The 23549-nt window shown below is 39.5% G+C and overlaps 1 pseudogene; it reads left to right on the top strand.

Annotated features, from left to right (window-relative positions):
• Positions 1 to 4428: 4428 nt before the first annotated feature.
• LOC128560341 (prefoldin subunit 5-like) lies at positions 4429 to 4890 on the top strand (annotated as a pseudogene).
• Positions 4891 to 23549: the final 18659 nt, after the last annotated feature.

Here is a 23549-nt window from a genome sequence, read left to right as displayed (position 1 = left end):
AGGTAGACACCCTAAATCTCTCTTCATCCCACTTAAAAGGCACTTTGAACGTGTTCACTTGCTGAGCAGAAGCTTTCCCAGGGAAGTGCTTGTCACTGGAATCACTGCTGAAGTGGCTATCCACTTACCCTGTGTGCCAAAACTGGTCTCCCTCTGCCCCCGAGGGTTAGGGCTGCAAGGCGGCTCAGACCCCACCCTTAGGCTACTTGGTTGCTGGGTTACCAGCTCCCACCCAATTCTAGCTCTGCGACCCTGAGGGCAGAGCTTGCCGGGGCAGATCACTCACAATGGCTGCCTGTGACCCAGAGCCAAACACTATTAGCTCGTCTGGCTCAGCGGCTCAGACTGGGGCCCTAGACAAAGGCCAAAGTTCTCTGCACTCCCGCTTAGGCTCTCCCCAAGGCAGTTCAGCTGAGTGCCAAGTCCAAAGACACCAAAACAGTTCACAGGTAAGGCCTTTCTGGTTTGCAGTCTCACTGCTACTGAACTTACAGTTGCGGACGGGTTTAGATGGATTGAACACACGCGACCACTTGCCGGTTTTCCACTGTTTTAGTCCTCCTCTTGGGGTCCAGAAGTCTCTCGCTGACTCCCTGTATCCTCTCAGGGGTGATGATAGGCAAATCCCACCAGCCAGAGATGCCTGGAGTCCTATCTCCCCAGACTCACAGTGCCCAGATGCAAAGAAGCTGTTACTTGGCTGCCATCTTGCTCCGCCTCCCAATTACACTATTTTTAAATAGGATCACATTCTGAGGTACTGGAAGTTAGGACTTCAACGTATTTGTTGGAGGAGGCAGCATTTAACCATAACTCTACTCTTCACGCAGAAAAGAAGGGGACATAAGAAAATATACAAAAATATACATGTATTTACTTAATTATTCAAAATGAAAGGGTGATGGAAGAACCAAGAAGCTAAGCAGGCAACGAGAAGTTGATAGCAGGAAGCCACTAACACCATTGGAAGGCAGGCCTGCCCCTAGCATTCAAAGATCCCAGGGCAAACATACAAATAAAGGCCCGTGCACTCACAACTTGTTAAATAAAACTATGCTTTCTCCTTCACCTTACAAATACCTTATGATAGGATTTTCAAATATATGTAAAGTTATATTTCTTATGTGAACAAAAGTTGGCAAAATAGCAACCACATTGTTTCTTATTGCTTATGTGTTAATGAACCGGAGATGTTCAGAAGGCATTCGTAATTCGTAATTTATGATGCATATTTCAGAAGACTTAATTTTTGATGTTTATTTCATAAAAATTAATTCTATTGTTATAATCAAGATTTTCAGATAACTGAAATTCTATTGAAGGTAATGTGAAATGTTTTGGACAACTTTTTAATTCATTGTAGTTTTCAAATAGTTTATTTAATTAATTTCAATTTGGAGAAATTCCTCTCTACTGAAGCAATAAATTGCTTTCAGTTGGAAATGTTGGTAAACTTCTTAAAGCAATACTCATTTTGGAATTTCACTTGTTATGTTCAGGCATTACAACAATCACACATGAAAAGTTGTTAGTGTAGAAAAATACTATATTTTATTTTTATCATGTAAATCATGGTACATACCATGATTTTTACCACTTGTTAATATCTAGATACATACAATATTGACTAAGTTCTTATTTCAAATATTCCAATGTTAGGATAAAGAAAATCAAAAATCGATTGGTGGGATTACACCAGCGGTGCATCTTACAAGGGTATATGTGAAACTTGGTAAACGGTCTGTGAAGCAAGTGAATGATGCCCCATGATTATATCAATGTACACAGCTATGATTTAATAAAAAAAAAAAAAAAAGAAAGAAAGAAAATCAAAAATCAAAGTACATTGCTTAACTTGCTCAAATTGGAAAATAGTTTGTCTAGATATTACTTTGGAATAATGAATCTTCTCTTTTAAAGTCATAAAAACATTATCATTTCCTTGTTCTAATTTCCTTATTTTTTTACTGGAATATCACTTTGATTTTATGCGTAGCTTACTTCTATTTAGAAAAGCCATTTTCTTTAACATATAAAAATATCTTATTTGCATTCCTTTAAGTGAGTAATTGCCAAACTTAGATGGGATTTGTTTACGTTATTTTGTTTCAAGTTAATCCTTTGAATTTTATTTGACGTATATATAAAAAATTCTCAGAAGGAAGCTAAGCTAGAAACCTTGTAAAGAAGATGCTTTGGGGACCTTCTACCCATTTTGTTTACATTATTAATAGCAAGCAGTAGTTCATATTCAAAGAATTGTAGGTGTCACAAATCCAACATTTGTTTCCCTTTCCACCAAAGACCACACACTTTGCTCTGTATTTGAGCATTTTCCATTGTAGTTAACTCTCTTAGCACATCTTATATTTTATCTAAATTAAATTTTATGTCCTAAGCAGCATTTTTTAGTAAGCATTTTTATCATGAGTCTTAAAGTAGCTATAAGTTCACATTCAAATGTGTTTCATCGGTGATAGATTCAAGCTGTATCTAAATACCTGTAATCTTTTAATTTCTCCAAAGAATTTTAGGACTATTAGCTCAAGTTTAGGCCCCACCTCTAGTAACACATTTGAACCAGGTGTCATGGTATTAGCACATTTCTGGATTTAAGGCTAAAATTCAGACTAGGTCTAGACATATAATTAAGAGCAACATTAAATGCCTAATATTGCAAAACATTCTTCAGTTACTATGTACAACTGTTACAAACTACTATTCTAATTTTTGTATTAACTTCAGAACTTCAGAACTGTGAAATGTAATGAAAGAAAGGAAAGGAAAGGGAGGGGAAGAGAGGAGAGGAGAGGAAGAAAATGTATGTTCATTCTTTCTGGGAAATGATACTTCCTTATTCAAAAAATCCATCACAGGATGCTGTCTGAAAGAAGAGACCACCAAGTTCATCACCTTGTCTTCTCTTGCATCTCAGTGCTTCTACCCTCAGATTCTCTCAGAACTACAAAGCACTATCTATCCCCAATGCACCAACAGCAATGCAACCCACAAAACCTAACAGCATTCAGATACAGTTGTCTTTTGTTCTAAGAACACAGGGCAAGAGGTGTCTCGAAGCATTTCCAGGAGGCCTGTTCTGTGTTAACCAGAAGAGCAGATGTTTAGGGTCATAGGCCGTGCTGTGCCAGGTCTGATGCAGAATCCCAAAACATAGAGGCAACTGTGAGTTCTTTGATACAGTTTTTTGTGTGTGCTTGTAATATGCAGAATCATCTAAAATAGGATCTAGGACAAAGACCCTCTTGCTGGGGACTAAGAACAGTCTAGCTGGGGGAACAAAAAAAAAGGAAGAAGTATTTCCTGAGACCCGTTCACCCAACAGAAACAGGAGCCAATGAGACACCTGCCTGGCCAGACCTGGAACCATGAATTGGATGCAACTGCTGCTGGAGTTACTACCTGTGGCAAAGAACAGGGGAGGAATACCCTGGCTTCTCCCTTGCTACTATTCACCAATCTCTTGCCAGAACATCCCATTGGCTGCACTCAGCCGGAAGCCAGCTGACACTGGAGGCTTGTGACATGCAGCCTGTAGTACAACAAGGCCGGGAAAGGCAAGAAGCAAATCTGAGGGCAGACAGGCCAAGGAGGACAGTCTGCAGACATTCCCATAAAATCAGGACAAAGACAAACATGCTCCTTTTACTACCATTATGTAATATACTAAAGGTCAAGATCAGGGCAAGAAACAGAAATGAAAGTCATAATCACTAGAAAGGGGGCTGCAAAGCTATCATTATATATGGATAATGTGGCAGAAAAATCAAAAAATATACAAAAGATTATCACTAACAAGACAGTGTAATAAGAAAAATATACAAATATCAATACTTTCCAATACAACAGCAACTCAACATTAGAATACGTAATGGAAATCTCTTTCATTCATGATAATAGCAAAAACTATAATACACTTAAGAACAGTTACAAAAAGGGGAGGATATGAAGAAAACCACAAAACTTTATTGAGAAACATAAATGAGATAAAAGTACTAGAGAAATCTACCACATTCCTGAATGAAACAACTCAATAGTGTAAAAATGTCAATGCTTTACGAAATCATATACAGGTTTAACACCATTCTAATTGAAATCTGTATTTGTTTTCTCTGAAACTTGAGAAAATAATTCTAAAATTCACCTGAAAAATTTTATGAGCAAAGCTAAGATATTATTAAGGGATAATTTCTCTTCTATAAGTATTAAAATATTTTTTAAGGCCAGGTGTGGGGGTTGTGGCATGCCTAGCTACTTGGGAGGCTGAGTCAGGAAGATTGGTTGAGCCCAGGAATTTGAGATTAAAGTAAGCTTTTAAATCATGTGATACCTGCTTCTTAGGTCCTGCACTTCACCCCTCCCTAGGAGCCCCAGCATTTTTTATAAATAAAAAGAATAAGCCTCCTTCCCAACATGGCACAATTGATTAACATCACAGAGCTGCATCTGCCCCAGCTAGAAATACTTAAGAATCAGCTGGACCAGGAAGTGGAGTTCTTGTCCGTGTCCATTGCCCAGCTCAAGGTGGTACAGACCAAGTATATGGAAGCCAAGGATTGTCTGAACATGCTGAACAAGAGCGACAAAGGGAAAGAATTACCCATCCCACTGACAAGTTCTATGTATGTCCCTGGGAAGCTACATGATGTGGAACATGTGCTCAATTGACGTGGCAACTGGCTACTATGTAGAGAATGAGGATGCCAAGGACTTCTTCAAGAGGAAGATAGACTTCCTAACCAAGCAGATGAAGAAAATCCAGCCAGCTCTCCAGGAGAAACACACCATGAAACAGGCCGTTTGGAAATGATGAGCCAGAAGACTCAGCAGCTCACAGCCTTGGGGGCAGCTCAGACAACTGCAAAGGCCTAAGAGTTTATTGCAGAAATGGGGCAGGGGAACCCTGCTGCAGGGATCCAGGACTCTGTGCGTCTGGCTTCCTGGAGTGGGGTCTGGTAATGCCAAGAAATATGCAAATTAAACAAAAAAAAAATAAGAGATCCAATCTAATCATTTAAAATTATGAAATATATGATTTCTGTGAAATTAGACCTAATTCACTAATCATGTTAGTGACTACCATGCCACAAGATCTGGAATAGTGATGAGTTCAACAACCTCCCAGACAGGCTTTGACCAGTACGGGTATCCTGTGATGCTGAGCTCTGGGATGAAGAGTAACTGTCTATGTGAACAGCATTCCATTCCACTCCCAACCATGACATCCCGTAAGTCTGGATCTTGAGTGTCCTGATCCCCTGCTCTACCATCTGCTATAGACTTAACTGTGCCCCCCCCCAAAATACATGTATCATAGCTCTAAAACCAAATGTGATGGTATTTGGAGATGGGCCCCTTGGAGATAATTAGGTTTAGATGAGGTCATAAAGATGGGTCCCTCATGATGGACTTAGAGCCCTTATAAGTAGAGGAGGAAACACTGGAGCTCTCCCTCTGCCATGTGAAGACATAGTGAGAAGGTCGCTGCCTATGAGCCAGTAAGAGAGCTCTCACCAGAAACCACCTGTTCTGGCACCCTGATCTTGGGCTTCCAAACTCCAGAACTATAAGATACTTTCTGTTACTTAAGCCACCTAGTCTGTGGTATTTTGTTGTAGTAGCCTAACCAGACACCACTGCCTGTGTAAAAACTCAAAGAGATATAAGTTTGAACCAAAATGTGGAGGGTCTCGCTGCACTGTGCCCAGTCAAATTAAGATCCATATGTTGTTGGACAAGGTATTAACAGTTCTGGATAGGATCACTCTCAATATCCCTTCCTAGATATCCAGTATTTCCTGGGATTTCTGTACATTACCAGCAGTTCCTTCTCTCCCTTTCTCTTCCTCTCACACGCATCTCCGTTGCTGACCCCATTCCCTCCTCCTGCACTTGCTACATGCAGCTGTCCTTCCAGGTTCCTGGGAGACATCATTGAATAACAGACAAAGGTCCTTGCCCTCACACAGCTTATATTCTAGTGGTAGAAGACAAATAAGTATCAACTTAGTAAAAAAAAATTCACCTAACATTTTAAAAGATAAATGCTATAGGGGAAAACATAGAGCAAGATGTCAGGATGTATGGACTGAACGTTAGTGTCCCACCCACCAAAATGTGTATGTTGACACCCTGCTTCACAGTGGGCTGTATTTGGAGAAAGGGTCGTTATGAGATAACTAAGGTTAAATGAGGTCGTAAGTGTAGGCCCCTAATCCAATGGGATTGGTAACCTTACAAGAAGAGGGAGTGATTTCTGTCTCTCTCTCCCTCTCTCTCTCCAAACGAGGATGAAGCAAAGGCCAGGTGAGGATACACTGAGAAGGTGTCCACCTACAGGCAACAAGAGAGCCCTTTCCAGAAACCAAACCCACCAGCCCAAGCTGCCATAACAAAGGGAAATCATCTCAGAAAAGAGGGAAGATTGCATGTTTACCTTTGCTCTCTCGTGCACATACACAGCCACACCCCCAAACACACTCTGGCTCACGCAGCATCACCAGTGCTCACCCAGCCAGCCCTAGACTCCAGCCTGGCAGTGGGTGCCATTCACATCAAGCAGAACCCTGGGTGTGGGGATTTTCATTTCTGCAGCACTTTCCACAGATGCTGGCCTTACCAGAAAGCACCCACTCTGGAAAAGGAATTACTTGTCCACAAAGGCATGACACGTGGCCACAGCCTACAAGAGCCAACACAGGCACAGAAAGCAGCTCATTCATAATCAGCCAGCGAGCTGCCTGCATCCTGTTTACCATCTCCTATGTGCCAAGTAGCTGAAACCATAGGGAATAATCCCTTCCCAGAACATAATAACACTGTCCCACCAGAGGGAATAATGCACTCGAAGCATCTTTGGCCATTTAGCACCACTGTAGTTGACCTTGAAGGTAGAAAAACACACAGTAGCCAGAACTCCCAGAACAGCCGGAGCAATCTATATTAAGAGTATAATTGGATAAGTACTCAAACACGGAGGGTCAGATATGTACGTTGAGGTATTATCTGTAATAGGATTCAGAAATGCCCAACAAGTGTTGGCTGAATAAATCATAACACACTCACTCGATGGATTGATAAGCAGTCATTGAAACAATGTGTTGGAGGTGTTTAAGGACGTAGTAAAACACTCAGTAGATACTGGTAAGTGCAAGAAGTAGGATATAAAACTGTAGATGAAATATGATACAAATTTTGTAAAGAAAAATAAATGACAAAGCACTACATTAAAATATTAGGACTATTTCTGAGTGATATTTTTCTTTAAAGAGTTTTGTATTTTCTAGATTTTTCTATAATGAACATGTATTGCTGTCGGAAAATAACGGCCATACTAAGATAATAAAGATATTCACCTCAAATGTTTATATATGCATAATTAATTCTCCATGTAGCTAGGCTTCCCTAAATTCCTACTGAACAAATTCATTCAAAAGCACAAAATCTATAAAAGAGCCATTGACATGCAAAATTAAAAGTACCCTCGTTAGAGGTAATTCAGCTTCTAAGTGCTTTGAACTGTATATTTTTGCCTTACTCTTTTTGACTGTGATGTCTTTTCAAGAGAAGAAAAATAATGGTTTTTGCAGGGTGCTCTACTCATTGCTTTAAATTTTATGACATTAGTGAGGCAAAGGCCATCTCGTCCCTCCCCCAAATCATTATGTTTCAGTCTGATGTGCACATGCTGTAAGGAGGCATTGGTACAATGCAGGACTTTTATGACCTTGCCAAGGTTACAAAGCCAGCTGTGGAGGGATCTGAGAAGTAGAGAACAAATCTAAGTCAAGCAGGGGCAGTGAGGAGGTCAGTCACCATCCCAGAATTCGTGGGGGTGGAACAAATAGAATCCATAAGCAAAGTAAGGGGACCCCAAAACATCCACAACATGAGGGAAGAAGAAAGGTCCATGAGAAAGTAGAAACTATGGATAGAGAGTGAGATTCTGGACCGGCAGAGGGAAGGTCCTGCAGAGAAAACCAGACCCCCTTGAACCAACGCAGACAACTCAGGGGGCAAGTCGGAAGAATGGCAGTGAGCATTCAGCTCCCATTTGCTGGTAACTGGCTCTGTCACATCAGTTCTATGAGCTGGTATTATCCTCATTTATCAGGTGAAGACAGTCACTTAGACAGTAGCTTGCCCACTGCTGGTGAGCAGTAGGGTGGAGATTTAAATCTAGATGCAGCTGGCTGCAAACCCCACTCTCTTTGCACTGTGAATAGGCTACAGACCACAGAACTAGGCAACAGTAGAAGGGAAGGTGATCTCTTAGAGGTAAAGGAGGCCTGGTAAGATTGTGGTTATAATACCCATGATGGTCAACCAACCAAGCCCTAAAGGAAACCACCTGACACAACATGCAGTGACCAGGTGTGGATTGTGACAATGAGTCTACCTGAAGTTTTTTCTCTTTGTCTTTGACTTTTTGCAGCTTAAATATGATATACCTATATATCACATTTAGATGTTTCATTTATCCTTCTTGGTGTTCTCTGAGCTTCCTAGATCTGTGACTTGACGTTTGTCATTAATTTTGGAAAGTTCTCATTCATTGTGACTTCAAATATGTTTCTATTTCTTTCTCTCTTTCTTTTCCTTCTGGTATTCTTTTTTTTTTTTGCAGTTTTTGGCCGGGGCTGGGTTTGAACCCTCTACCTCCGGCATATGGGGCTGCTGGCGCCCTACTCCTTTGAGCCACAGGCGCTGCCCTCCTTCTGGTATTCTTATACTGCCTATGTAATTGTCCTATAGTTCTTAGGACATTAAGTTCCAAGTTTTCTTTACAAATATTATTATAAATAATGCTATTATGAACATTCTTTTTCTGTATCTTTACATATATCTTTGAATTGTCCTTAAAATAAACTTCAGTTATTGAATTGATGGACGAGATAAATGGTATAGAGAATAATAAGGCTGTTTAAAAATGTCCTGGTAAATTTCATACAAAACATGTTCAGCACAATTTCCATTCCCATAGAAGAATATGAGAGCTCTTATTCCCTCGTACCCTCTCCTATCCTGAGTAAAAAATTTTTAACCTATGTCTCCTTGATCACTGGGAGAAAAATCACATAAAGTGTTAAACATGCCATGATGGTGTCAAATATGCCTGTCTCTTATTTCATCAAAAAGCATGCAATGGACAGTGGATATCATCATAAAGAAAAGTGTTTGTGAAATGTGTCTGCAGAGTAGAAATAGTATATCCTAATTAAAAAAAAAACAGAATCTTCATTAGTTAAAGTGGAACAGGGATTTATTAAATGATATTAACAGCTCATAGAATCACATGGAGAGCTGGAGCAGCAGCTCAGGGTATGGCTTTAATGCCATAGAACTGACCTGGTGAGTCCACCTTTGCCACTACAAATCAAAAAATAAAGGACAGATGAAAATCTTGATTCAGAAGTATTAATGGTTAAAAAAAAAAAAAAAAGCCAGAATTCATCTCAGCTCAGCATCTGCTCAGAACTGGCATACTGTCTCTTGCATTGGTCCAAGTAAGTGGCATAACCAAGTCTGAAAATGTGGTGGAGATGGGGGCAGTGTTCATATTCTCCACCTACAAGGAAGCACCAGCAGGCATGGGTGGCAAGCAACAGAATCTACCTATGGCCAATCTACCACCTACTACGACTTACCATTAAGTGACAAAATATTTAACTTTTATCTTTCTTTGTCTTCCACAAATGTAAAATTATCTTCAAGCACCATTCTTGCTCTGAAATTCTGGAATTCTAAGTAAAATTTTATACATGAAGTCAAACAGTTTACTCACTAGGATGAGTATTAATAGGAAGCATAAAAGAAGCTTTGTTTAAAGTGAAAAAGAACTTTAAATGCAAATAATAATTGTCTCAAAAAGCCATTTTATACATCTTACTTCTCAAATACCAGCTGTTCTTAAAATGAAACTCGTTTAAATGTCCCTGCTTTTCCTGTGTCAATTAGTACAGAAAATCTAAAATGTAAAGGTCAATGAACTATGGACTTTAGAGAAAGATTAAAATTTTGTCTTAAACACAGAGCTAGAACATTTCTTAATACTTGCATTTGCTTTAATGGTTACCAAATGTATTTGGACCCAAACTTCACTCATGAGAATGGATCTTAGATATGAAGAGGCTTTTGAAAGAAAATATGATGAAAGAAAGACAGAGAGGAAGGGAGGGAGGAAGAAAGATAGTTTGACTTGATGAAATGATAGGGAAAGGAAATAAATTGCAGTTAACACAATAAGGAAACGTAGTTAATCCTTAGCATTGAGGACTTAGCTCAAGGGCTAGTCTACTCTGTAACTATCCTAAATTCTACAACATGCAGTAATAAAAAACTTTGCTAAAACATTAATGTTGAGAATCCTATCCCCCAAGCGTCTGGTGCACAATCCCAGCATCCAAATCCCACTCCAGCATTTTTGTCCTTGACTTGTTTCTGTGGCTGTATTCACTCTCATTGCTGAATTTAGGAAAGAAATATATGCTAGAATGATAACAAATAATTAGGGATTCCTGAAGATCTCTGGAAGTTCTCGAAAATGTCTCTATGCCTCATTTTCCTTACCTATAAAATAAGGGTAATAATAGCTCCTAATCTCAAAATCTTTTCATATATATATTTTTTTTAAGAAGACATAGATTTTTTAAGAAAAATAAATAATTGTTTTAAGAAAATAAATAATTTTTTGAACAAATGGTCATGTCTAATAACAACTAACATGGACTGACCTGGTTCAGCACATGTAAGAAAAGGAAATAAATTTTTGAACAAGACACAAGGAGCCACTGATAATACAAAAGTCTGTAGTCTGATTGTTAGATGCAGATATCAGTTAAGAATTCCTGTTGTGGGCAGCACCCGTAGCTCCGTGAGTAGGGCACCAGCCACATACACCAAGGCTAGTGGGTTCAAGCCCAGCCAAGTCTGCTAAACAACAATAACAACTACAACCAAAAAGTACCCAGGCATTGTGGTGGGCGCCTGTAGTCCCAGCTACTCAGGAGGCAGAGGCAAGAGAATTGCTTAAGCCCAAGAGTTTGAGGTTGCTGTGAGCTGTGATGCCACCGTACTCTACCCCGGGTGACATAGTGAGAATCTGTCTCCAAAAAAAAAAAAAAATTCCTATTGTGAGTGACAAAAACTCAATTCAAATTGTAGCCAACAAGTTTTGGCTTGTTACTGAAAATTTTTGGAATGATTTTTCTGGCCTGACTTGATCCAGGAGCCCAAGTGATGTCATGAGGACTGAGTTTCCTTCCACCTCCCAGCTCTGCCTTTGCCATCACTTACCTAGTGACTCTCTCAGCTCCCACGCTCCGGGGCTGTAGCCAAACAAAAAAAAGAGGCCCTTTGCTCAGTGTGCCTGTGTGAGTCACAGATTCACCCCGATTAGCCTGGCCTTGGTCATATGTGCTACCTCTGGAGAAAGAAATCTCAATCTGCATGGGTGGAAAATGCTTATCCACAGGAAACCCGGGGTTTCCTGACCCAGAAGAAAAGTACATGTATAATTGGAATCAAGGTAGTAACTGTTGCCTGTGGATGTTGAAGATAAACTGAAGGTACCTGTAGCTTCACTATGTGAGTGCTGGGTCCTAAGCAAAGTGTACTTTCAGCATCAAACTCTTCCTGTTTGGAAAGCAAGAGAAAGTTCCCTGGCAAAGGCAAGTGTGTCAGAAACCATGGCAGTTGCAACCATGCCTGCAACTGGGCTCCCCCAGAATAACCTCCCCAAACATCTTTAGTGTCTGTTGCCTTTCTGTATTTGAAAATTTCACTATGGGGGCAGAGATAAGATAACTGACTGAAGCCAGCTTTCCACAGAGGGTCCCGTCCAGAAGGAGAGTTAAAGGACAGAAATTTAGCAATTAACCTGGCAGATTAGAGCTGTGCCAAGAGAGAAGGTTGAAGAACACACATCAACCCTGCTGAGGTGAGCTGCAACCCCAAGGATACAAACAAAAGGTACAAAATCCATCACCAAGCAGATGGGAGTCCCCTCCCCCATGAGAACAGCTTGGAGTACCCCATAAACAAACAAGCAGAGTTCAAAAGTCCTCCCATTATACTCCATGGGAGAGACCCTCTAAAAACTGGACCTACTCCCCCTACTAGGGTGCCATGGCACTCTCCTGCCAGGCATAAAACTGGGTAAAACTGTATATATTCTCTACCTGCAACTCTGAGCTCCCAGCACTCCCCTCCACTCTCACTCTGAGGTCTGGAGGTCTATCTGCCAGGAGTCCAGATTCTTGGGTATTTTCTCGAGAGGTGTGGACAGGGCATGGACTGCTACTAGCCAGAGCTGATTCTGCAGCACGGAAGTGAGGAGAGGACAGTCGGCTGAGAGGGAACCACACCAGAGCAGCGGTGCACCAAGATGCAGAGCAGCAGCCATTTTGGGGAACAATAGGGCTCACCCTGGATATTCCGGAGTCACACCCCCTATCTCTCTGGGCAACCAAAGGAGGCCAGGCATCTTCTCAGGTGGCAACCACTGGTGGAGCAGATATGGGACAGAAACACAGGCCTTGTGAGTAAAGGGTTTGCCTAAGGCAGTACTGGCCTGGGTGAAGCAAGGGGACTAGAAAACGTACGCACGGTGCCAGCTAATTTCCAGGGCAGGGCTGGTGTTGTGGGGCTAAGTGGCTCTGTCTTGTTTTCAGCTGGTCTCTGTCTGACCTTAGTGAAACAGTTACTCTGGGTTGAAGTCTCAGCTTTGGAGAAATACCAGCCATTAATCACCCCACCCCCTACCCCCCACAGGCAACAATTGGAAAAGGAAAATCAAACCTTCCTACAACCACACACCCAGGGCACCACTTGTATAGCCCTTGGGCAACTGGCTCAGTTTAAAAGGTCCAAATCAATTGTCTCAGTCAGTACCTGTCTCAGGTGGGAGAGTTTAAAAAGGTCTCTGGCAACTAGATCGCAGTGGTCTGCTGACAACTCAAATATCACTTGCTCCAGTGCACTGTGAGGTCAGGAGTACCCACCCAGTAAATAGATTAGTCTGGAAAGGTTGATGCCTCCTTTCCCACCTTGAACCTCTGTCACACCCGGTCACTGATAACTCTGCAGGGCTGTGACCCAGTTGCCTCCAATGAGCAGATACTCCAGGGGTTTGCACCTACCTGAATCACAAGGAAATGTGTGTCTCCTCAGCCAGGCTGCTGCTCTCTGCCACTATCCGGCAGGGGGAGGTGAGGCCTGACAACCTCGGGCGCTTGGTGGAGGCTGGGCTGTTCACTCAGTTCCAGCCCCACCCCTGATTGATGTTACTGACAGAACAGAACAACTTTGTGGGAATTTGTTTCTGTCCCTGCTAAATTCCCCTGCAGAAGAGAAGCTGTTTTGAGTTCACAGAAAATGTGACTCAGGCCCTGTCTTTGCTGCTACAGGTTTGTATTTGCAGCACAGTTAGCTGTCAGTCCTAGACTCCTGCCCTACTTTGTCTAGGCTGATGATCCCCTCAGGGTCGGGTGCATCTTAGGCTCAGCAAAGCAATCCTCTGGGTCAGCCCTGCCCTGGAAATTAGCCGGCACTGTGCACACATTTTCTAGTCCCAGACCATAGCACTCTTCAGGTCCTTGGCAAACCACTCAGACCATAGCACTCTTCGGGTCCTTGGCAAACCTCCAGGGGAAAAGGTACAGACACCAATCCTACCTATGGGGCAAAGGGCTGGTTAATCACTACTCCTGGAGCCACGAACCCAACTTTTCTTTATCCACTCATTTAGTCAAATGGTGTAAAATAACCGTGGGGTGGAATCAGTGGAAAAACTCTGGTAATATGAGTAACCAGAGTAGATCAAACCCCCACCCCCAAGGAAGGATATGGCAAATATAACTGAAGATCCCATTCATAAACAGATGGCCAAGATGTCAGAAATTGAATTCAGAATTTGGATTGCAAACAAGATTAATAGAATGGAGGAAAAGTTGGAATTAGAAATTCGAGGAGCAATTCAAAAGTTGTCTCAAGAATTCAATGAATTTAAAGACAAAACCACCAAAGATTTTGACACGTTGAAGCAAGAATTTGCAAGCCCTCAAAGATCTGAAAAATACAGTAGAATCCCTCAGTAACAGAGTGGAGCAAGCAGAAGAAAGGATTTCTGACATTGAAGACAAGGCGTTCGAATGCTCTCAAATTCTCAGAGAGGAAGAGAAATGGAAAGCAAAAATGAATTATTCTCTCAGAGAACTCTGGGATAATACGAAGAAGGCTAATATCCACTTATTGGAATGCCTGAAAGCGAAGACGTGGCTTCACAAGGCACAGAGGCTCTTCTCCATGAAATTATGAAAGAGAATTTTCCAGACATGCCAAGAGATTCTGAAATTCGGATAATAGTTTCAGAACCCCAGCACGACTCAACCCAAATAAGACATCCCCCAGGCACATCATAATTAACTTCACTAAAGTTAATATGAAGGAGAAAATTCTGAAAGCAGCCAGACGTAAGAAATCCATTACCTACAAAGGGAAGACAATTAGAAAGACTGCATATCTCTCTGCTGAAACCTTTCAAGCCAGAAGAGGGTAGTCATTGACTTTTAATCTCCTAAAACAAAATAACTCTTAAGCCCAGATACTGTATCCAGCTAAACTGAGTTTCATTTATGATGGAGAAATTAAATTCTTTCATGACATTCGCATGTTGAAGAAATTTGCCATAAGCAAACCAGCTCGTCAGGATATTCTCAGACCTATCCTCCATAATGAACAGCCCAATCCTCTACCACAAAAGTAAACTCACTGAGAAACTTTTGCTCAAATTGCAACTTCAACAGTGGTGAAAGGATTAAAAATGTCCACTGGACTTTTGAAAAACTTGATACCCAAAATTTTACCTTATCAATATTCTCCATTAATGTGAATGGCTTAAACTGTCCTCTTAAGAGGCACAGGTTGGCTGACTGGATACAAAAACTCAGGCCAGATATTTGCTGCATACAAGAATCTCATCTTACCTTAAAAGATAAATATAGACTCAGGGTGAAAGGATGGTCTTCCATATTTCAAACAAATGGAAATCAGAAAAAAGCAGGTGTTGCAATTCTATTTGCAGACACAATAGGCTTTAAATCAACAAAAGTACGGAAGAATAAGAATGGTCACTTCATATTTGTTAAGAGTAATACTCAATATGATGAGATTTCAATTATGAATATTTATACACCCAACCAGAATGCGCCTCAATTTATAAGAGAAACTCTAACAGACATGAGCAACTTGATTTCCTCCAGCTCCATAATAGTCGGAGATTTCAACACTCCTTTGGCAATGTTGGATAGATCCTCCAATAAGAAGCTGAGCAAAGAAATTTTAGATTTAAACCTAACCATCCAACATCTGGATTTAGCAGACATCTACAGAACATTTCATCCCAACAAAACTGAATACACATACTTCTCATCAGCCCACGGAACATACTCCAAAATCGATCATATCTTAGGTCACAAGTCTAACCTCAGTAAATTTAAAGGAATAGATATTATTCCTTGCATCATCTCAGACCACCATGGAATAAAAGTTGAACTCAGTAATGACAGGAATCTGCATACTCATACGAAAACATGGAAGTTAAATAACCTTATGCTGAATGATAGCTGGGTCAGAGATAAGATCAAGAAAGAAATTGCCAATTTTTTGGAACAAAACGACAATAAAGACACGAATTATCAGAACCTTTGGGATACCACAAAGGCAGTCCTAAAAAGGAAATTTATAGCACTGCAAACCTTCCTCAAGAGAACAGAAAGAGAGGAAGTTAACAACTTAATGGCTAAGAATAGGGAGAAGGGGTAAAGGGAGGAGAGAGAGGGGGGAGGTGGGTAGAGGGAAGGGTATTGGTGGGATTACACCAGCGGTGCATCTTACAAGGGTATATGTGAAACTTGGTAAATGGTCTGTGAAGCTAGTGAATGATGCCCCATGATTATATCAATGTACACAGCTATGATTTAATTAAAAATAAATAAATAAATAAATATAGCTGGAGAGAGAATTAATAAACTGGAAAGTAGAACTCAAGAGCTCAAGAAATTAATCATAAGTCAGGGCAGAAAGAGAGTTTACAAGACATGCTGGATAGATTGAGACAGCTTTCCATATGGCTGAGAATTCCCACAATAGACAAGAGAGAGTGGCAATATTTGAAGAGACCAGGACTGAGAACTTTTAGAACTGTTGAAAAACATCAATACTCAAAATCAGGAAGCCCAAAATAATGTTAATCAAGATTTAAGAATCAAGATATTTCATGGCATAACTGAAAACACCAAAAACAAACAAAAAAAATATTTAAAATAGCCAGGAAAAAGAGAGAGTTCATGTACAAAGTAATGACAGTTAGAATGATAGCTAACTTCTCAATGCAACAGTGAAAGACACAACACCATGGACTAATATTTTCAATATGCTGAGAGATGATAATACTCAAATTGGTATTCTGTTAGCCAGGAAAACTATCTTTCAAAATTAAGTGTAAATGAAATAATTTTTAGACAAAATAAGGGGAAGAAAGAAAAAGGGAGACCACACCATCACTAAGTCTTCCTTAAAGGAAATTCCAAAGAATGTCATTGAAACAGACATAAAATAATTCCCAAAGACAAAAAGGAATTTTAAAAAATATTGATAAGTAAGTGAATAAATGACAGACAAGAGATATCGATACATGTATGAGTAAATATAAATATGTAAAATAAGTATATATTATATGGATAAATGTGTAAGTAAATATAAAAAAGCATTCACTAATATAAAACATTTTGTAACAAAATTTTACAAAGAGGTGGTCCACATGTAGAAAATATTTTATAAAGTTTTATAATGAGTATTTTGTAAATAAAGGTACATTTAGCTACAAAATATATATATATATATAACAAGTTAATAGAACATCTCAAGAAACTGGAAAAGAAAGAACATTCCAACCCCAAACCCAGTAGAAGAAAAGAAATAACCAAAAATAGAGCAGAATTAAATGAAATTGAAAACAAAAGAATTATACAACAGATCAATACATCAAAAAGTTGGTTTTTTGAAAAGGTCAATAAAATAGATAAACCTTTGGCTAACCTAACCAGGAAAAAAACAGTAAAATCTCTAATCTCATCAATCAGAAATGACAAAGACAAAATAACAACAGACTCCTCAGAAATTCAAAAAATCCTTAGTGAATATTACAAGAAACTTTATTCTCAGAAATATGAAAATCTCAAGGAAATTGACCAATACTTGGAAGCACATCACCTTCCAAAACTTAGCCAGAATCAAGTGCAAATGTTGAACAGGCGTATATCAAGTTCTGTAATAGCATCAACCATGCAAAATGTCCCTAAAAAGAAAATCCCGGGACCAGATGGCTTCATGTCAGAATTCTACCAAACCTTTAAAGAGGAACTAGTACCTATATTACTCAACCTGTTCCAAAATATAGAAAAAGAAGGAATACTACCCAACACGTTCTATGAAGCAAACATCACCCTGATCTCCAAACCAGGAAAAGACCCACCAAGAAAAGAAAATTATAGACCAAGTATCTCTAATGAATATAAATGCAAAAATATTGAACAAGATCCTAACAAAAACCAAAGACCTATATGATTCTCTCAAAAACAAAATCCTAATTAAAAACCAAAGACCATATGATTCTCTCAATTGATGCAGAAAAAGCTTTTGACAATATCCAGCATCCCTTCATGATCAGAACACTTAAGAAAATTGGTATAGAAGGGACATTTCTTAAACTGATAGAGACCATCTATAGCAAACCTACAGCCAATATCATACTGAATGGAGTTAAATTGAAATCATTTCCACTCAGATCAGGAACCAGGCAAGGTTTCCCATTGTCTCCACTCCTCTTTAACGTTGTAATGGAAGTTTTAGCCATCACAATTAGGGGAAAAAAGGCAGTCAAGGGTATCCATATAGGGTCAGAAGAGATCAAACTTTCTCTCTTCGCAGATGATATGATTGTATATCTGGAAAACACCAGGGATTCTACTACAAAACTCTTAAAAGTGATCAAGGAATACAGCAGCATCTCAGGTTACAAAATCAACATTCATAAATCGGTAGCCTTTATATATACCAACAATAGTCAAGCTGAAAAAACAGTTAAGGACTCTATTCCATTCACAATAGTGCCAAAGAAGATGAAATATTTGAGAGTGTATCTAACAAAGGATGTGAAAGATCTCTATAAAGAGAACTATGAAACTCTAAGAAAAGAAATAGCTGAAAATGTTAACAAATGGAAAAATATACCATGCTCATGGCTGGGAAGAATCAACATTGTTAAAATGTCCATACTACCTAAAGCAATATACAATTTTAATGCAATCCCTATTAAAGCTCCACTGTCATACTTTAAAGATCTTAAAAAAATAATACTTCATTTTATATGGAATCAGAAAAAAACTCGAATAGCCAAGACATTACTCAGAAATAAAAACAAAGCAGGAGGAATTACGCTAGCAGACCTCAGACTACACTATAAATCAGTAGTGATCAAAACAGTATGGTACTGGCACAAAAACAGAGAGGTAGATGTCTGGAACAGAATAGAGAACCAAGAGATGAATCCAGCTACTTACCGTTATTTGGTCTTTGACAAGCCAATTAAAAACATTCAGTGGGGAAAAGATTCCCTATTTAACAAATGGTGCTGGGTGAACTGGCTGGCGACCTGTAGAAGACTGAAACTGGACCCACACCTTTCACCACTGACTAAGATAGACTCTCACTGGATTAAAGATTTAAACTTAAGACATGAAACTATAAAAATACTAGAAGAAAGTGCAGGGAAAACTTGAAGAAATCTGTCTGGGCGAATATTTTGTGAGGAAGACCCCCCAGGCAATTGAAGCAGCTTCAAAAATACACTACTGGGACCTGATCAAACTAAAAAGCTTCTGCACAGCCAAGAACACCGTAAGTAAAGCAAGCAGACAGCCCTCAGAATGGGAGAAGATATTTGCAGGTTATGTTTCCAACAAAGGTTTAATAACCAGAATCCACAGAGAACTCAAACATATAAGCAAGAAAAGATCAAGTGATCCCATCGCAGGCTGGGCAAGGGACTTGAAGAGAAACTTCTCTGAAGAAGACAGATGCACGGCCTACAGACATGAAAAAATGCTCATCATCCTTAATCATCAGAGAAATGCAAATCAAAACTACTTTGAGATATCATCTAACTCCAGTAAGATTAGCCCATATCACAAAATCCCAAGACCAGAGATGTTGGTGTGGATGTGGAGAAAACGAAACACTTCTACACTACTTGGGGGGGAATGCAAATTAATACATTCCTTTTGGAAAGATATTTGGAGAACACTTAGAGATCTAAAAATAGACTTCCATTCAATCCTATAATTCCTCTACTAGGTTTATACCCAGAAGACCAAAAATCACATCATAACAAAGATATTTGTACCAGAATGTTTATTGCAGCCCAATTCATAATTGCTAAGTCATGGAAAAAGCCCAAGTGCCCATCGATCCACGAATGGATTAATAAATTGTGGTATATGTACACCATGGAATATTATGCAGCCTTAAAGAAAGAAGGAGACTTTACCTCTTTCATGTTTACATGGATGGAGCTTTATTCTTCTTAGTAAAGTATCTCAAGAATAGAAGAAAAAGTATCCAATGAACTCAGCCCTACTTTGAAACTAATTTATGGCTTTCATGTGAAAGCTATAACCCAGTTATAACCTAAGAATATGGGAAGGGGGGAGAGGGAGAAGAGGGGAGGAAGGATGGGTAGAGGGAGGGTGATTGGTGGGATTACACCTGTGGTGCATCTTACAAGGGTACGTGTGAAACTTACTAAATGTAGAATATAAATGTCTTAACACAATAACTAAGAAAATGCCAGGAAGGCTGTGTTAACCAATGTGATGATAACATGTCAAATGGTCTATAAAACCAGTGTATGGTGCCCCATGATCACATTAATGTACACAGCTATGATTTAATAAAAAAAAAAGGAAAGAAAGAAAGAAACTTTCACTATTAATGTAATTGTCAGAGGAACCCTGCCATCGCTCAGTATTCTGTCTGAATTGACAACCTCATTTTCTATGAACCAGCCTTCAATATTCCCAAATATATTTGTTAATGTATTTATTTTTGCATAACTAGCAAGACCCAGGAGTACCTACACATATTAGATGTTCCTTTTTGTGCTTTTAAACATACTTTGCAATAAATAGTGAAATACCTTTTAGGAAAAAAAACTTGATTTATGTTCTTTAAATGTTTAAACTAGCATTGGTCTATGAGGTCGGACAATTAAGTTCGGGCACTTAACCTAGAAAATGTGCCTCAGACCTCATTGCTGCATGTCACTATGGTATTCCCCCTGGCCACCTGGTAAACCACTGGCCTAAGCCCATAACCCGCAGAGCACCATTTTGCCCAACTCAAAAAGGCCGTGGGTATGATGGGGACATGTCAGGGCCACAAAATAAGACTTGGGGTTTAAATCCTGGCTCTGCTCTGTGACCTTAGGCAAGTTACATAATCTTCTGTGCCTCATTTTCCTTACCTATAAAATAAGGGTAATAATAGCACCTAATCTCAAAGGTTTGTGGCTGGATTGAATGAGATAATTTGTGTCAAGTATTTAAATCAGTAACTGCTCTGTAATAAGTAATGAATAGATATTATTTATATTATAACTACAAGGGCTGGGCACGATAGCTCATGCCTGTAATTCTAGCACTCTGGGAGGCTGAGGTAGGTGGATTGTCCAAACTCATGACCAGCCTGAGCCAGAGCGAGACCTCATCTCTAAAAATAGCCGAGCATGGTGGCGGGCCCCTGTAGTCCCAGCTACTTGGGAGGCTGAGCCCAAGAGTTTGAGGTTGCTATGAGCTGTGATGCCACTGTACTCTATCAAGGGCGACAAGGTAAGACTCTGTCTCAAAAAAAAAAAATATATATATATATATAATAACTACATATATTTGGTTTTCATGTTTCCCCTCCGTAAACTTTCAAACTCTATTTATTTCAATATAATTAATCTCTAATTCATCCCAACCTCAAGATATCACTACCATATAGACTTGCATAATACAGACACATGCACCAAGAATTGGGGATTAAAAAATAACAAATTAAGTATTTTTTATTTAATACATACGTATATAGTACTAACCGTGTGTTTAGGCTATTATTAAAATACTAATATCAACCCACTTAATCCTGATAATAATCCTAAAAGGCAGGAACTATTATTTCCTTTTTTTTACAGATGAGGAAACTGAGGCATGAAGAAATTAAGTAACTTGCCCAAGATTACACAGCTAGCAAACATTTGATTTAGAATTTGAACCCAAGGAGTCTGATTCCCAAGTCCAGGACCATAACCACTCTGCCATTTGCTTTCAGTCGATGGAGAAGGAAGGGTTGAAAGAGAGAAATTAAGTCATCAATTTCTGACATTTATTAAGCACCTACTGTGCTGCAGCTTTCATGGTTTAATACTTTAATCTCCATTAATACTTTTAAGAATGATCATAAAAAGATTTTTACAGAGCACTTATATACCAAAGATTAGTTCATTTAATATTCTAACAGCCCTATGAAGTAGATGTTATTATTATTGCCATTTTACAGATGCAGAAAGTAAAACTTAAAAAAAATAAGTGACTTGCCCAAACTCTCGTGTTTAACCACAACATTCCCCTGGCTCCCTGAGGACTGTGGGGTCTGTATCATGATGCCATTATTAGGAGTAAATCACATGAATATTTATTCAGTCTCCATTCAGAGGATGTTGACCGCTGACACTGTCATCTATCACTCTGGAGATGGGAAAATGAAGCCACAGAGACAAGAGATACTAGGAAGTGTCAGTCTAGTCCCTGCAAAAGCTAACGGCAGGCCAATCTGTGAAGCTAATGTGGGTTTCCCTTGTGGTTTCCAAACCGTTTTTCAAACCTTTCTTTCATCCTGGTAACTCTGATTCTCCATGGTGCTATTGGAAAATAATATATTCTCTCCAAATTATTATGACTTATTTAAGAACTCAAAAGAGGTTAGGGAAGATAGGATGAAATATAAATGTGGAGTTCTCAGAATGCTAATGCTATTAGTAGATAGTTCAAAGGCTGGGTGTTTCAGTTAAATAAGAATGTCTAACACTCTGCTGTGTACCCAAGGACAAAACCTCCTTGTCATCCAGGGCAGAATTGTGGAAAAACTAGAAATTTATAAGAACATTTTGGATTGAGAAATTGAGAAAAAGAGAGAACATTTTAAAAGCAGATGACCTAAGAGTCCGATCTAATGGTAATAAATGCCACAAACAGAGTTTAATGTATGTATTTCTATTGACAAAGTCCAGAGATATTAAGATTCAGGTAACACTTAGGAGGACAGGTTTGATCTTACCCTGAAGGAATGATTAATAGCGAACACACACCATGCAGTTCCCATATTATACTTTTTTTCCCCCCATATTATACTTTTTAATTCTCACAATTGCTTTCCTAGGTAGCCATAACCAACCTATTTTATTGATAAAAGGCAAAAAGAGTATCTAAGTGTTCTTGGGAGGGGAGATAGGATTCACACCTAGTTCTATCTGATTCCAACGACCTCTTTTATTTTGTTTTTAACCATGCTGCCCACTGGACCAGAGGGAAAAAACATGCCTGTCCAGTACTGTAAAATCCTTCCTAGTCATAGGATGCAAAGGCCAAGATGAGAGAAGGTACCAGCCTAACACAAAGTGTGTGTCTGTAATTTACATATAGCACCCTGCCCCTTAACAAGAACCCTTGTAAACGGCCCATTGGCCACGTGAGGCTGTGTCTCTGGGGCACTGCCTCCTGCCCAGGTGATCTAAATAATAAGATTCCTAGACATATCTTCCAAAGACTCCCTCTGACATTGGCAGGTGACTTTCTGCTCTATCAGAATTATAAGTTCAAAGATCTGAGTTTGGGTTTGGGAGTAAAAAGGCCATGTGACCCCAGATTTTTGTATTCATGAGTCCTTAGGCCAAAGTACCACGATCATTTCACTCTTATTAGCACCTCATTACAAGGTCGCAAACAGGCTTGGGGCTTTTGTTTTTACAAAATAATACTTTATTATTTTTGTTTTTCAGAACAATACTTGTGCTTTTCAAAACAGACTATTTTTAAGAGCATCTTTAGGTTCACAGCCCTTAACAGAAGGTAGAGAGTTCTCATATATCCTTGCTGCCTTCTGGTGCACAGCTACCCCCATTATCAACAGCCCCCAGCAGAGCAGTGTATTTGTTACCTCTGATGCACCTGCACTGTCGCAGCCCTGTCACCCAGAGTCCATAGTTTGCATCAGGGTTTGTTCACTGTCTGTTGTGCATTCTGTGGTCTTAGACAAGTGCATGACCTGTGTTCACCACTGCCGTACCATGCGGAATAGTCTCACTGCCCTAAAAATCCTCTGTGCCCCACCCTCACCCCTGGCAACCACTCTTCTTTTTACTGTCTCCATAATTT

The sequence above is a fragment of the Nycticebus coucang genome, chromosome 11 (genome assembly GCF_027406575.1).
Source record: "Nycticebus coucang isolate mNycCou1 chromosome 11, mNycCou1.pri, whole genome shotgun sequence".
Lineage (NCBI taxonomy): Eukaryota > Metazoa > Chordata > Mammalia > Primates > Lorisidae > Nycticebus > Nycticebus coucang.
The sequence above is the reverse complement of the archived record's forward strand: the minus strand, read 5'-3'. Positions and strand labels throughout refer to the sequence as shown.